At 54.6% G+C, this 11566-nt stretch overlaps 1 long non-coding RNA gene across 1 annotated transcript; it reads left to right on the top strand.

The window, feature by feature from the left end:
• Positions 1–1524: 1524 nt before the first annotated feature.
• Positions 1525–2981, top strand: LOC123584265. The gene is made up of 3 exons (XR_006705285.1): positions 1525–1629; positions 2074–2364; positions 2692–2981. It is a non-coding gene; the product is annotated as an uncharacterized LOC123584265 (long non-coding RNA).
• Positions 2982–11566: the final 8585 nt, after the last annotated feature.

The following is an 11566-nucleotide window of genomic DNA, read 5'->3' as shown; positions in this document are numbered from 1 at the left end:
ACTCACAGGGGGGCTGGTTATCTGGCTCTGTGGAGAAGCTTCGCTGCGTCCTGCGGCTAGAGTAGCCCCTAAAAAAACACAAGGCCGGACTCCAAGTTCTGGTTCCGCATCTGGCCTTTCCCGCTGGGAAATACGTACCCATGGATAAAATCTGAACCGAAATTTGCATTTATTTTCACACGTGACCGGTTAGCAAGGTCGGAGGAGAAGGCCCCTGATGTGCCAAGGGGACCCAGGGCCACCCTCTCTGCAGGTCAGCCTTCAGAACACATTTTATCTAAATACTGTCTGTGACTGGAGGCTCCCAGTTGTAAATGGCCAACACCCAGCTCCAGCTGTCTCGACTCACAAAAGGAGGGGTATCGGCTTGTGTTTCTGGGAAGTCGCGGGGGAGGTCTCTTCCGGTGTGGATGGATATCACTGGGACTTTTCCCCCATCTCTCAACTCTGTCTTCATTCTTCCTGTGGCAGGAAAATGGCGCACGGTGGTTCCAGGCCTGTATTGTCCTTGTTGTTCCAAAGCTAGAGAAAAGAATGGTCTTGTTTCGAAACTCCACCAGAGTCCCAGGGAAGACGGTGGCCCAGCCCTGAGCCCGTCACAGTCGGTCACCGTGGTTGGTCACTTGCGCTCTCCTGCGTCAGCACCCCTGGAGCCACGCCGATTGTTACAGAGCGGGGCAGAGATGAGCCTCCCACGAGTGGGGACCGAGGAGCCCCGACCACTGTTGTATCTCAGGCCGTGACTTCCGCTGGAACCAGAGGCCAGCCTGAGAAAAAGATGAACAGGGAAAGAGCATATCATTGAAATCTGTAGAGGACAGAGCCCCCGGTGAGGACCCAGAGTCAAAGGTTTTGATTCCAGCTGTCCCCTAACTCGCTGAGTGACCCTCTGGCCTTCCAGAGAGGCATTCGGTAAAAACGAGGGCATTAAGCCAAGCGGTGTCTGCAGCCCCCTTGGGCTCAAAAGCCAGTCTGGTGCGTTTGAAGTCTTAAGAAAAAAGGGAGAAAACCTGAAGATGTTAGAAGTAGGAAGGGGAAGAAGAAGGGGAAGGAGGAGGAAAAAGAGGAAAACAACCGTTCATCAGCAAACCCCAACAGAATCTAAACCTTGCAAGCACTTCCGGGCCTGGGTATTTCACGACTTCCCGTGCCCCTTTGAACACCACACTGAAAATGAGAGGCAGAGACCCCGGGGTAGGAAATCCCAGGCGCCACCAAAACCGCGCTCCGCGGTTCGGTGTTAAGAAAATTTTAAACACGGAGGCTTCTGTTTCCATCCCCTGCTGGGCTGCCGGGGAGCAGCTGCCTCCCCAGTTTGGGTGTTCGTTCTCTGCCCGCAGCGGGCCCAAACACACACAGCACCTGTGCCCCATTTCCAACCCTGCTCGCTCAGGGCACCCGGGAAGCCTCCCAGGGCTGCTGGGGGGCTGGGGTGGGGTGGGGGGCTCCTGCCTTTCTGCGGGTGACCCCACGAAGAGAACAAAGCAGCCTTTCTCACAGTGACACACAATTCACGCCCCCTTCCAATTTGAAGGCAAAGCCACCAGCTTTCCTCTTGGCCTTTTCATGAATTCAGTCATGCCGGGCCGTCAAAATGTGTTAAGCGCCAACTGTATGCAAGGTAGAAAGGTAAGTCCTGGAACTCTCAACCATCAAAGCCAGAGCGCAGCTGGACACGTTAGCACAGAGCGGGGCCTCCCCAAATGTTGCTTCCCTTCCCCTCACTCCACCCCACGTCTGGATACAGAGAGGATCTCCAAACCCCGAAAGCTTTGGGTCATTCATTCCCCGGCACTTATGCTCTAAGAAGGAAATGATGGGACGGGGGAGGGGGCGCCTGGGTGGCTCAGTTGGTTGAGCGTCCAACTCTTGATTTCGGCTCAGGTCACGATCCCGGGGTCGTGAGCTCGAGCCCCACGTCGGGCTCTGTGCTGACAGCGCGGAGCCTGCTTGGGATTCTCTCCCTCCCTCTCTCTGCCCCTCCCCTCCCCTCCCTCCAAATAAATAAAAACTTAAAAAAAAAAAAAAAAAGGAAAGGATGGGAAGCTCAGGTCCCATGACTCCGTTTCGCAGAGACAAGAATGCCCAAGTGGGGTGTGGGGAAACAAAACCGCCCGGGGAGTGGGGAGTCTGGTGCTGAGAAGACTGGTGTCCCCCAGGTCGTGGGGCAAACAGCCAGCGAGAGAAGCGAGAACCCACCCGAGCACCACGGAGGGGACGTGATTCTAGCTGCTTCCTCACGGGGCTGCTGTCCAACAGAGGTGAGATGAGCCTCGGGAAGGCCTCAGCCAGGGCCCTGCACCCCGAGCGCCCCGCAGCGGCTCTTGAGGACGAAACCTCCAATCTGCAGCCCGGGTACTTCAGGTAGACATGGCTGTGAGCTCCCTGGGGGCCTGCGCGGCCTCCCCCCACCCCCCGCAGCCTGGCCAGTAGGGGTGGGTTGAAACTGTCCGCACTGCCCCCTCCCGGAAGGTCGCAGCCCTGCAGGCAGGGACCAGGGCCAGGACCCGTCCCCGACATCCAGTTTGCATGAGCGAACCCCTCCTTGGGGGCCCAGACTCTGCTCTTCTCCGACGGGAGCCCCGATTGTTCTAGATGGTTGTGCCAACACACAAAGCCGGGGAACACGTCTTTCTTTCTTTCTTTCTTTTCTTTCTTTCTTTCTTTCTTTCTTTTTCTTTTTATGTCGAGCGGTCGTTTTTGCCGGAAATTCATGACGTAGCGCAGAACAAAGTGTGGCGGGACCAGAGTGGAGGTTCGGGAAGCGTCATGTCACCCACACCCAGGCCTCCTTCAGGGGCAGAGCCAGCCAGTGAGGGGATGTTGATCAGGCAGTCACGTGGGGCCCCTGATCAGGGCCCCCTTCTGCCAGATGACAGCAGAAGTGAGAACCGGGTGGGGTCCCAAAGAGGCCTGTGTTTGTTTGTTTGTTTACTATTTATTTTGTTTACTTATTTTTTATTAAATATGATTTATTGTCAGATTGCTTTCCATACAACACCCAGTGCTCATCCCAACAGGTGCCTTCCTCGATAATGACCGTGTCCCCACTCACAAGGACACGGACGCTTATAACGCATCATAACACTCCCCGATGGGTCCAAAGTATGGTCATGCAAGGGCCCTGTGGCAGCTCGGGGACAGTCCGATGCTGCCTCGTGAAGCTGCCAGGAGGGTTTACTGCTGGTCCTGGCCGGGGTGCTCACACCTGCCTGTACCCTTCCCCGCCCTTGCTCGCAGGCAGCGAGAGGGAGAGGAGGATGCTGGCCCTTGTCTCCCCGCCCAGGGCCCAGGGGACCTGGTGAGCAGGGAGCCCCTGTCCGGAGGTTGGCAGGAGGCATCCCAGAGATCGCCGTGCTCTGTGAGCCGCAGCCGGTTCACGGCACGCCCTGCAAGGCCCTGAGAGTGAGATTAAGGAACCACGGAGAACCCCAGGCGCCTCGTGGGGTTGCCTCACTGGCTTCTGACGCAGACTGTCAGGGAGGTGCCATTCTCGTCCTGACCCTGTGGATGAGGAGCTTGAGGCTTAGACGCGTGAAATGCACGAAGGCCCCTTCAGTGGGGAGGAGCTGAATCCCACAAGGCTGAGGGCTGACGCCGGTTGGTGAGACAGAAAACGACAGCCACTGTGGCTCAAGGGAGCGGGTCATGGGGTGGCCACAAGCGACAGGGCGGAGCCAGAATCTGGAGCAGTGCCAGATGGGTGGACAAAGGGTAACACCTGCTGTGTTCCGGGTGATTCTCCAAGTGTGGTCCGGAGGCCCTCGGGGCACGCCTGGGACCCTCCCGCAGGAGTTCTGCTGGGTCAAGAGTGTTTCCGCAGCAAAGCCGAGATGTGATTGGACTTTCGCGCCGAGGATGCAAAGCAGGGGTGTGTAAGACAGGGAGGAGGGCCTTAGCGTGACTCAGGGCAGGGGCACCCACCGTGCCAGCAGTCGCTGTATTCTTTCTAGACACACACCTGAGTCTCCCTTAAGAATATCCTTGATGAAATTGTAAAAATGATTAATGTTATTAAATTTCGACCCTCGAGTACGTATCGCCTAAACACTCCAAGTGAGTACCTAGGCAGCCCGCGTCGAGAACTCGTGAGACACGGAAGCATATTTGGGTTGTAAGTTGGCCTTAACTCCTTTTTCTGGGTGAACCCCGTTTTGGACTTGAGAGAACAACTGATAAGCAGACTGTGGGTGTCCAGGCTCGGGCAGCGGGCGAGCCTTTTCTGGACAGCAAATGAAAGGGAGCCTGTCACTTCAAGAGAAATCGGGGCGTCTGGGTGGCTCCGTCGGTTGAGCGTCTGACGCTTGATTTTGGCTCAGGTCACGATCTCGCGGTCATGGGACCGAAGCCCCTCGTCGGGCTCCACACTGAGCATGAAGCCTGCTTCAGATTCTCTCTCTCCCTCTCTGCCCATCCCCATCCCCCCTTTCAAAATAAATAAATGTTTTTTAAATGAAAGAAAAGCTTTGACAGTATTTGTTACCAACAATAAACTTTAAATTTTCCAAGGCAAATTTGTATCCATATTTAGGTGCCTCCAGATAAAAGACTTTTCATTTATTTATTTTTATTTATTTATTTATCTTAAGGTTTTATTATTTATTTATTTTTTTTTTAATTTTTTTTTAACGTTTATTTATTTTTGAGACAGAGAGAGACAGAGCATGAACGGGGAAGGGGCAGAGAGAGAGGGAGACACAGAATCGGAAGCAGGCTCCAGGCTCTGAGCCATCAGCCCAGAGCCCGACGCGGGGCTCGAACTCGCGGACCGTGAGATCATGACCTGAGCTGAAGTCGGACGCTTAACCAACTGAGCCACCCAGGCGCCCCTTATTATTTATTTTTGACAGAGAGAGACAGAGCACGAGCAGGGGAGGGTCAGAGAGAGGGACACACAGAATCCCAAGCAGGCTCCAGGCTCTGAGCTGTCAGCACAGAGCCCGACGCGGGGCTCGAACTCACAGACCGCGAGATCATGACCTGAGCTGAAGTCGGACGCTTAACAAACTGAGCCGCCCAGGTGCCCCTGCTTTTTTGTAAAATTAAAATGCTACATTAGTAGGTAATGGGTTTATGCTTATTTTTTTTAATGAGTTAACAGATATCTTAAATATCTTGGTTTTAATTTCTAAGATGGCAAATATTTATAGTTCTACATAAATAAGAACTCACTGGAGTTCTCAATAATTTTTTCATTTCTTTTTTTATTAAGTAATCTCTGTACCTGATGCGGGGCTCACGCTTGTGACTCGGAGAGCAAGAGTCACATTTTCTACTGATTGAGCCAAGCAGGAGCCCCGGGAGTCCTCAGCGACTTTCAAGAGCGTATGGGGGTGCCCGGGGGGCTTAGTCGGTTAAGCGTCTGACTTCGGCTCAGGTCATGATCTCACGGTTCGTGCTCTAAGCCTCAGTTTGCCCATTTCTGAAGGAGGAGATTGGCCTGGCCAATCCTTGGGGACTGTAGTGGGCTGAACAATGGCCCCCGAAAGATCTGCATCCTAATCCTTTCAACCCATCCACTATGGGAAAAGGGACTTTGCGGATGTGATTAAGTGAAGGCCCTTGATTGGAGAGATGATTCTGGATGATGTGGGTGGGCCTATGGCTGCAGAAGAGAAGGCCCTGTATCGATGGAAGCAGATTTGGAGCCATGAGCCTTGAAGATGGAAGGGGGAAGCATTGCAGGAGGGCGCCAGAGGCAGAAAGAGTCACGGGACCCATTTTCCTCCAGCGCCTTCAAAAGGGACCAGCGCCTCCGGCACCTCGGCTGGCTGCTTAGCCCATGGAAACTGACTTTGGACTTCTGGCTTCCAAAACCGAAAGAGAGTAAGTCTGTGTTGTTTGAAGCCACAACGTGTGTGACGGCCGCCGCCCCCGGAGACGAATCCAGAGCTTGTCCTTCTTCCCTGGCCCAACCTTACATGCAGAGAGGGGACACGGTTGCACTGGGGATAGCGTTTTAAGGGGGTCACGAAGGCCCCTTCCCCAGACTCCGTGCCCCACCGCCAGTGAATGGCTGAGACTCCCTTCCTGCAGCCCTTCAGCCTGAGGGGTCGGAGCACAGGCTCTCGAACCAGAACGTCTAAGTCTGAACCTTAGCACCACCCTCTCCCACACCCATGACCTTCTGCCCCTCTTTGTGCCTCAGCGTGTTCATCTGTAAAATGGACGGTGGGTGGGGATAGTTGTACCTATCTCAGGGCTGTCGATGAAATTAAATGAACTCATGTACACAGTGAACCTAGAGCAGTGCCTGGCACGTGACGAGTCTGAAAAAGCATTTCCTGTTTGGGTGTAAAGTTCGCCACGGGGTGTTTACCTGCCCCCTCCTGTCCCACGGAGAACTTCTTGGTGGCAGGGGCTCTATGCCAGTCACCTGTCTCCCCAGGGCCAAAGTTGGTGTCAGGCACCTGGGAGGTGCTGGGCGATTTCATGGGTGGCTGGATCTCCAGGATGCCGAGACTTCAGGGGACAGCGTCCGGCCTGGGCACCGGTCCACGTTCGTCCTGGTGCCGCCATTGGCCAGCGGGGCGGTGCTGGGCCAGCCCTGGATCTTGGTCTATCTCGCCTGTTACATGGGGTTCTAGTGCTTACTGACAAAGGCGTGGGGCAGATGCTCAGAGCACGTCAATACCCTTTCGTCTTTTTGAGGGACCAAGGGAAGGTGGGTCGGGCATTGGGAGAGAAGTCCTGGAGAAAGCTTGGTTGTACCTTGTGGCTCAGGGTACAGTCTAGCCCCAACTCCGTTTCTGGGCTGAAGCCACCGTTTCAAGCCTCCCTGGGAAGAGATCTTGCAGCATTTGTCTGCTTACACACCTCTCGTGATGGGGACCTCCCTCCTCACGGTGGTCGAAGCTGAAGGCTACCGCGTGTCAGTTGCTTTCAAAGGCGGAGTCGGCACATCTGGGTCAGCGTGTTGCCATTCTCTAAACCAGAGTGAGGTTCCTGTGATAAAGCAGCTTGCCAAGGGCCCTCCGTTCCCACGAGGTGGCCTCTGTCCCACTGAGTCTGGTTCTGTATTGTCTCACGCCCAGCCTTTAGAAATGGCCCGGCCCACCTCTAAGGAGATTCAGGCAGCGAAGGCGGATGTCATGGGTTAATTGTATGCCCGGCTTCTGAGGGGCTATTCTGTGCTGGGCTCTGGGCTGGATTCTGAATATGGGCGAATCCCAATGTGCTTCCTGCCCTCTCATGGGTGAATGCAGCACTGCTCCCCAGAAATACGATGCAGCCCATTGCTGCAGGCTGAATTGCGTTCCCCCCCAAATTTACGTGTCGACACCCTAACCCCCAGTACCTCCGAATGTGACCTTCTCTGGAGATGCCTTCGCGGAGGTAACCAAGTGAAAATAAGATCGTTAGGCTAGACCCCACTCCATTATCAATACGCCTGGTGGCCTTATAAAAAGAGGAAATTTGGGTAAAGACACACACAGAAGGATGTCACGTGAAAATGAAGGCAGAGATGAAGAGGGCACTTCTACGGGCCGAGCCACACGACAGATGGCCGGCACACCACCGAAAGCTAGAGGAAAGGCCTGGAAGAGCTTCTCCCTCCCGGCCTCCGAAGGAACCAGCCCACTGACACCTGATCTCAGACTCCCGGCTTCCAGAGCTGTGCGTCCGTCACCCCTCTGTTGTTTAAACCACCCAGTTTGTGGCCCTTTGCTTGCTGCGGCCGCCCTAGCAAACCACTATGGCCACATATAGAAATGTCAGTTTCCTACAGGTGCGTTAACAAAGGAAAAAGGAGACAGTTGAAACTGACTTTTCATGACGTGTTTTAACCTGTCGTATCCAAAATACTTGTTTTTAATTTTTTAATTTATTTATTTTGAGATAGAGGGAGTGCGAGTGGGGAAGGGGCAGAGAGAGCAAGAGAGAATCCCAAGAATCCACTCTTAGCGCAGAGCCTGATGCAGGGGTTGAACTCACGAACCGCGAGATCATGGTCTGAGCCGATGTCGGACGCTCAACTGACTGAGCCCACCCAGGCGCCGCCCCACCCCCCCCCCCCCCGCCAAATATTATTGCTTCAGCATATTATCCATGTACAAACTATTTAGGAGGTATTTCACATTCTTCTGTTCATTTTGGTTGTCTGAGTCCTGTGCGTATTTGACCCTCACGGCATACCTCGGAGGCCAGTCACACTGGGGGTCAGATGTGGGCCCGATGGTCACAGGTGCCCAGTGGCTACGGTCCTGGCTGAGCAGGTCCCGTGGATTTGAACACCTCTGTGCATCGATTCCGCCCCACAGTCTGCGTCCGCGTCTGGGGCCTGAGGGAGATTGTCCTCTCTCTCCCCCGCATCCGGCTCTGCGAGCGCAGAAGGCCGGTGTCCGTCCACCTGACAAGCCTCCTCTCGGGGCTGAAAGCCCTCGGCTCCTTGAACTGTGCTGTGTGGGTAGACACACCCTCGCCTTGTGCGTCTCCGGGAGGATTCTGTCTGTCAGTAGCCCTCTGGTTGTGGGATTTATAGGTGCACACAGATTTTTTGTTTTACCTCGTGTCTAACTACACCCATATGCTTTCTTTTCAGGGTGAAGATGCTACTTACTGCTTTTAATTTGGCCACAGACGAAGCCTGCTCCTTCTCGTCATCTTCCCCTGAAGGAGTTGGTGGTGACAGATCAGCCTGAAAATCTGCCAGGCAACACGTTTTTTCCTCTCTGGAAGTACAGGAGGCAGGGGATGGGGAGGGGAGGGGAAGTCACGGCGCCTGTGTACGAAGGTGACCAACGGCCCCCGATTGCCTGGAGCCGTCCAGTTGAGCATCGGAAGTCCCACAGCCTGGAAAACCTGGCCAGGCGGGCAGTGGGTCCCTGCACCTTGTATCGATCGCACTAGGAGCCGTCTGCCCCGGATATGGGAGCACCACTTGCCGTCCTGAGTCTTGCCGAAGGAGAAGGGGTTGGAGGAGTCTGACTCAGAGAAGCAGACAATGTGCGGAGTCCGTGCGATTGGCGAGCCTGGGGGCGGGCCTTCAGAGGGGGCAGCCCTTGCTGGGGGCTTTCAGGGCCACGGCTAGATTTCAGGGCCACGGCTAGATTCCTTCCAACGCGCTGCCCTCCTTCCTTCCCATAAACTTCAGCCATCTCCTAAAACAGGGAAGGGACGGTCATGAAGAGACAGACCCAAGAACTGAGCATCCTTAGGGTAGATATAAAGCTGGTGATGATATGAACGAAGGGTCTAGGGCTAGGGAAGGGGGACACAGACTTGGCCTGAAATCCTGGGGCCTCAAAGCCAAGGGAGCCCTGCCCAGAGGGAGGAAGGAGTGAGCGTGCTGAGAGAGCGCAGCTGGAATGGGGAAGGTCACTCGGCCGGGCTCATCAAATCTGTACCGAGGAAGGTGGGACCCACTGGGGCCGGCCCTCCACGCTCGCTCGTGCTGGCTCGGCTGGGACCTTTGTTTTCTGTCCTAGGACTGCAGCAGGGTCCTGACACTGAATGGAGGAAGCTGGGCTCTACCCAGGAGCGCAGGCTGCCCTGTCCCCAAACCCCGGCTGACGGCGGACGCGTCCCGGTGGCTCCCCGAGCCTGGGCTGCAGGTCCTGTCTTCCCTCCATACCTGATCCTAAAGGCGGGGAGGCCACCAAGGGTCGTACCTTGCTCCCCAATCTGCCGTGTCTTTCTGGGGGTCCGCAGGTCCTGGGAGGGGCCTTACCTTGAGGACCACAGGCTATGCCTGCTTCATTTTTAAACAACATCAAACAAGCAACTCGAAACTCAAATTTGACTTTATTCCCTCTGGTCCCACCCTGCCTTCTAGAAACGGCACCAAGGGGTGCCCTATGGCAAGTGTTTGTCCCGCATCTGTTTCCTCCACTGGACCGGGAACTCCCTGGGGGTCTGGTTATCAGCCCTTTCGACCCCCCCCCCCCCCCCCCCCCCCCCGCCAATCATGGTATCAAACGAACTCGGGAAACAACAGATGTTGGTGAGGATGTGGAGAAAGGGGAACGCGTTTGCCCTGGGGGTGGGAATGCACACCGGTGCAGCCGCTCTGGAAAGCAATCGGGAGGTTCCTCAAAAATTAAACGGAGAACTTCCTCATGACCCGGCAATTGCATTACCAGGGATTTATCTAAAGGATACAAAAATATGCCGATTCGAAGGGGCACATGCTACCCCAATGATTATAGCAGCCCTATTGACAATAGCCCAAGTATGGAGAGAGCCCAAATGTCCGCTGATTGACAAATGGACAAAGAAGATGTCGTATATATATATATTACACACACACACACACACACACACACACACACACACAGTGGAATGCTACTTAGCGATGAAAAACAATGAAATCTTGCCATTTGCAACAATGTGGATAGAACCAGAGGCTATTACGTCAAGCGAAGTAAGTCAGAGCAAAGACAAATATACGATTTCACTCACATGTGGAATTTAAGGAACAAAACAGATGACCATAGGGGAGGGGAAGGAAAAATAAGATAAAAACAGAGAGGCAGGCAAACCGTAAGAGACTCTTAAGTACAGAGAACAAACCGAGGGCTGCTGGAAGGAAGGTGGCTGGGGGGGGGGGGGGGTTGGGGGGGGATGGGCTAAATGGGTGGTGAGCACTGGGTGTTACATGTAAGCGATGACTCACGAGATTCTATTCCTGAAACCATTGTTACCCTCTATGTTAACTGACTTGGGATTAAAAAGAAAAGGAGGGTCACCTGGGTGGCTCGGTCGGTCGAGCGTCTGACTCTTGATTTCGGCTCAGGCCGCGATCTCACGGTTTGTGAGTTCCAGCCCCGTGTGGGGCTCTGCACTGTCAGCACGGACCCTGCTCGGGGTTCTCTCTCTCCCTCTTTCTCTCTGCCCCTCTCCCACTCTTGTGCACGTGCGCGCGCTCTCTCTCTCTTTCTCAAAATAAATCAAATAAACGTTAAAAAAAAAAAAAAGACCCGATATTCAGCAGTGTCTTAACATCCCACAAAGGGTTTATCTGAACAATGCCATCCGACCCAAACCAGGTCAAGGTGTATTTTGCGTCGAGGAGGACGTGCGGGCGTGCTGGAAGGGAGACCGCTGTGGGTGAAGAGATGTGGGTCCCTCCCGGCTGTCGCTATGATCCAGTTCTGGGACCGTGGGCGCGGCACCTGGGCTCTCCAGGTGGGTGCAGACTAGCTCAGCTCTCCGTTTTCCCGAGACCTGAAGCCCCGTGCGCCTCCTGGACTTGCGGCTGTGCGGGAACACCCAGAAGATATTGACCCCGGGAGACGGACAGCGTGCGGGCCTCCCCGGAAGCCAGCTGAAGGACCGCGGTCCCCTCCTGCCTCTGTCCTCTGTCCTCTGTCCTCCTGCCTCTTGCCCTCCACGAGCCCTGTCCGCTCCTTCTGTTGGATGGTGGAGCCTTGGGCTGAAATCCTAAGACCGCTTTTGCTCAAAGGATAACCCCCCTCCTGTGTACTATTTGCAGGAGACGGGAATTACTAGAAGAAACACATTTTTTAAAAAATATATAATTTATTGTCAAGTTGGCTAACATACAGTGTATACAGTGTGCTCTTGGCTTCCGGGGAGATTTCCACGGTTCATCGCCGACATACGA

The sequence above is a fragment of the Leopardus geoffroyi genome, chromosome B3 (genome assembly GCF_018350155.1).
Source record: "Leopardus geoffroyi isolate Oge1 chromosome B3, O.geoffroyi_Oge1_pat1.0, whole genome shotgun sequence".
NCBI lineage: Eukaryota > Metazoa > Chordata > Mammalia > Carnivora > Felidae > Leopardus > Leopardus geoffroyi.
The sequence above is the reverse complement of the archived record's forward strand: the minus strand, read 5'-3'. Positions and strand labels throughout refer to the sequence as shown.